The sequence below is a fragment of the Camelina sativa genome, chromosome 3 (assembly GCF_030686135.1).
Source record: "Camelina sativa cultivar CO46 ecotype springtype chromosome 3, ASM3068613v1".
NCBI lineage: Eukaryota > Viridiplantae > Streptophyta > Magnoliopsida > Brassicales > Brassicaceae > Camelina > Camelina sativa.
Window position 1 is genome coordinate 19,642,251 of NC_141882.1, and position 4,555 is coordinate 19,646,805.

Below are 4,555 nucleotides of genomic sequence, written 5' to 3' on the forward strand. Positions count from 1 at the left end.
CTTGAACTGACCTCTTAAGCTTTTCCATAGAATCTTCTTGAAGAGAGAGATTGTCCTTTGGAGTTGCCTCTTCACTTAAACCTTCATGACCACCTTTGTCCTTGATAGTAAAAGGTTGATCATCAATGGTAGGAAGGTTGGTTGGGTTATAGATGTTAAACTTCATAGCTATACCCTCAGAAATGGTCAAGGTCACATGACCTTCCTTAACATCAATAACAGCTCCAACTGTGGCTAAGAATGGCCTCCCAAGGATGATAGGATCTTCAGGTTCCTTGTCCATCTCCAATACCACAAAATCTGTATGAACCCTTGCTCTTCCTATCTTGACTGGAATATTCTCCAACTTGCCAACCACATCTCTGTTTGAAACATCAGCTAGGCATATATGAAGGTTGGTGGACTTGAAGTCAATGTGCCCAAGCTTTTGTGCTATAGAATAGGGCATCACACTGATAGATGCTCCCAAGTCACATAAGCACTGGTTGTAGTGAAGATAGCTAAGTGTGCAAGGCAGATAGAATGGACCTGGATCCTTAAGCTTAATTGGGATGATTACTCCTCCAAGGTCTTCAAGATCCTTCTCATCTTGAGCTTGAGCCTTCTTCTTTGATAAATCAAGCAAAAAATCCTTATAGAGAGGATATGGATCATACTGTTCCAAGGGAGATCCTCTCTCTTCTTCTTGGTAAGCAATGATAATCTCTTGTATGGCCATCACTTCTTCTTGTTTCTCAATCACAACCTCTTCCTTCAAAATTTTCTCTTCCACTTGTTGCAAATCCAACATTTCTTTTTTCTCAATGATTTCCCTTAGTTCCTTAAGCTTCTGTGCCTTGGAACGCCCTGGGAATGGTAGTGGAGGCTTGTAAGCAGGAGGGATGTTGTAATGACCCTCACCAAGGGGTGAAATTTAAAATAAAAACCCCTGGTCCAAGGACGCGCAAGAGACACAAATGGAAGCAAGGGAGGAGAGTAGAAGAATTACAAAAGTAATGTCCGAGGAATTCTGGACGAATCAAGAGATGGTCAATGGTACCATGTACCATGTACCATGTACCGTACCGGACGTTCGTGCGCGTCAGAACGTACCGGCCGAACGCTGAATGACCAAGGACGTACGCGGATGCGACTTCAAGGTGGGAAGGAGCCCACTAATGGAGGATTAATTTATTCAAGGTGGAGGATTAATTTAATCTAATGGGAGTTAGTGGAAGAATTAAATAATTCAAGGTGGTTAGTGGAGTTTAGTGGGTGGATTAAAGAAATCAAGAAAACTTAGTGGAATCAAGGTGTTAGCTCGATTTCTCTCCATGTGTTTATACATGCTCTAATAGCGACTAAGGAGGAGAGAGCGCTCCACATGCATTGGCTTCCGCCACCACCTAAATCATCTATAAATAAGCTCCCATCTCTCTCATTTTCGCACAAGTCATCAAGGGGGTAAGGAGAGAAAATTTGAGAGAGAAAGTGAGCGAAAGAGAAGAGAAAGAAGAGAGGATTCACGAGGAAGAGAAGAAGAGAGTTGCCGCCGAAAGAAGAGAGAAAAGAAGAAGAGAAGAGCAAGCTGAGACTATCGACAATCGGCCAAGGTTAAATCGATAAGGAAATCGATTCTAACCGAAGAAGAAGATCCGAGTGTGCCGCGAGAGAAGCAGCGTCGAAGGAGACTGATCATCGACGGTTTACTGTGAGTTCAGGCACATATTTTGCCGGCTTAGATGGGGAATTAAAGACATCCATCTAGTGCGCGGTTTGCATGAAGCATTTAGTTGCATTCACTTGAAATTTCTTTGGTATTTTTCTTGTTTAAATGCATGTGCGTGAGGTTACATCGATTGCTAGATCGAAATGGTCTAGTGACAAGGGTGATAACTAGTTAAGATACTTGTAAACTTATGAGCTTAAAAACCATATAAACTCAAGTATTAAGTTCGGTGAAGTCTTAAGGCGTCTTAGTCCGCGAGAAATTCCGGCTAAGCGTTGTAAGATTTGGTATTGCTATCCTTCCCATTCCGTACCACATACAGCCGCGACATGCAACCCATGTTCGTGTGTGTGTAGGGTTGGTTACGAAGAGCTCGGAGGTTACTGGGCTCGCTACCCTGGCCGAGGCTGTCTACACGACGGTGTGGCTTTGAGTGTTATCCGATCGCATGCCTTAGTGGTTGTGATTCGGAGATTCATGAGGGGTTAAGGGAAAAGGATGCATGCCGGGCCCAATAGAATAAAACTTGTTAAAACAGTTGTTTTAGTTCAAGTTAAATTGTTGCATGTTGTTGTTTGTTGTGCATGTAGTTGCGATTGCTTGTAGAACAATCTTGCTTGGCTTGTTAGCTTCCGCATGTTGTCTCTGACTATTGTGTAGTGTGCGCTTGCTTATCAAATGTTGTTGCTTATACTTGCATGTTAGTTACTTATGCTTACATGTCTTTCGTATATGTTTTATATATGTTCGCAAGTCGTTGTGTATGTTCGCATGTTGTTGTTTAAGCTTGCATATTGATGTTGTTGTTGGGGTTTGGGATTGGGGTTTAACGCTTTGCAGGAACCCTTAGCTCACTAAGTAATCTTAGATTACTTACGATAAATATTTGTGTTGCAGGTAACCCTAGAGGGAACTAGAGGGCGTGGTGAACGATAGGACTCCGGAATAGTTTTTATTTTGTGTCTACTGTAAAATTCAAGTATGTTGTCTGGCAACCCAAACTTTGGCAGTAGGCCTTGTGAACCTTTTGTGTACCGTTGTAGTAAACTCTTTTAAGTATCAATGAATCGGATTTTCTTTAATCGAACGAGTTGTACTGATATAGACTCTGTCCGAGTCGGCTCAACGCACGGCGTGTCCGTAGGGTTGCAAAGCCTTAAGGACGTGCCATGTGGTCGGGAATCTCACCAAAGGACCGGCCGAAGGGCTTGAATTGTTCTCGTACCCGGCTGGACCATTGGCGAATGTTTCCAAAGTAGCGTCTTGGTGCTGTGCTATGGCCTTGGTGGTCATAGTACGGCTTGGGGGCGTTACAGATGTACTTAGCAGACTTGACAGCTTCTGACTCTTTAGCTCGATCGACCACTCGTACACTCACTCGGTCGAGTGCTTGCTCGAGCACCTGGTCGAGTGCAATACCAGATTCAGACTGCTTTGCACAAACTTCACTCTGAGCTTCAAGAAATGACCAATCCTCCCCAACTTGAACTTCACTGTCCCCAGTGACTTTTTTCTTCAAAGATATGAATGGCTTTGGCAGTAAACTCCCTTGGGTTTTGAACTGCTTTTCCAGGGAGTTGGGTGGGTTTTGGAGCTGAAGTAGATGCTATATTGCTCTCCATATACTTCACTCTTGAGTTCAGACCTTCAAACTTCATATTGAGATCATTATACTGTGATGTTAACCTTTGATTCAACTCAGCAAACTGTTTGGCTTCCTCAATCTTTCCATTGGTTTGTCCAATCAACAACTGTTGTATCATTGCTCTTAGGTCTTGTTCCTGGCCTTGGTTAGTCTGAAACCCTGGTGGGGGACACAATTGGGGCTGGAACACTTGTTGGTGCTGCTTGTATGCATAGTTGTTCTGTTGTTGAGGCTGAGGAGGTGGATAGACTTGGTCTTGAGGGTTGGCTACATTAGTGTTCCTATAAGAGAGGTTGTTCTGCTTGAATCCTCCACCTTGGTTGTAGCCTTTGTATCCTCCTCCTTGGTTCTGCATATAACACAACTCAGCAAACTCCCCATCTCCTTCTTGGACTGGAGCTTCTTCTTCACCAATGAAGTGAATGGTGTTTGACTGGCTTAGGAGAATCTTGTCAAGCTTCTTATTGACCATCTTAAAATCCTGCTTGTATTTGTCCTCTTGATCAGTGGAGGGGATCCTTATGGTTCTATCATAATCTTCATTATAATTACCATCTGACTGAGCAAGGTTCTCAACCAATTCCCATCCTTCTTCCACATTCTTGTTGAGGAAGTTGCCATTGGAGGCTGTATCAAGAAGCATTCTTATTTTGGAAAGCACTCCTCTTTATAAAGTGCTTAGAAGGGACTCATTGCTGAAGCCATGGTGAGGACACTGAGCCTGGAATCCTTTAAACCTTTCCCAAGCTTCACAAAAGCTCTCATTATTCCTTTGAGCAAACCCAGAAAATTCATTCCTCAACCTAGCAGTCTTTGCATTGGAGAAGAACTTGGCCATAAAAGCTTTCTTGCATGCATCCCATGTGGTTATAGCTCCAGTAGGAAGAGTCTTCTCCCATAGATGAGCTTTGTCTCCAAGGGAAAATGGGAATAGCCTTAACTTCAAGCCATCTTCACTTACTCCATTGATTTTTGTGAGTCCACATATTCTGTCAAACTCATCAAGGTGATCTAGAGGATCCTCCATTGGCAACCCATGAAATTTGTTGGCTTGTATCATGGAGATCAATCCACTCTTGATTTCATAATTATTATTGGCCACAGCAGGAGGCACAATACCAGCTCTTTGGTTGTGTGTGTTAGGTGCATCCCCAACACCAATGTGTCTAGGTCTATGATCATGGTTATCTTGCTGCTACATG

The 4,555-nt window shown here is 43.2% G+C and overlaps 1 non-coding gene across 1 annotated transcript; it reads left to right on the top strand.

Moving 5' to 3' along the window:
- Window positions 1–4,051: 4,051 nt before the first annotated feature.
- Window positions 4,052–4,158, top strand: LOC147947550 (small nucleolar RNA R71). The gene has a single exon (XR_015595659.1). It is a non-coding gene; the product is annotated as a small nucleolar RNA R71 (small nucleolar RNA).
- The last annotated feature ends 397 nt before the right edge of the window (window positions 4,159–4,555 follow it).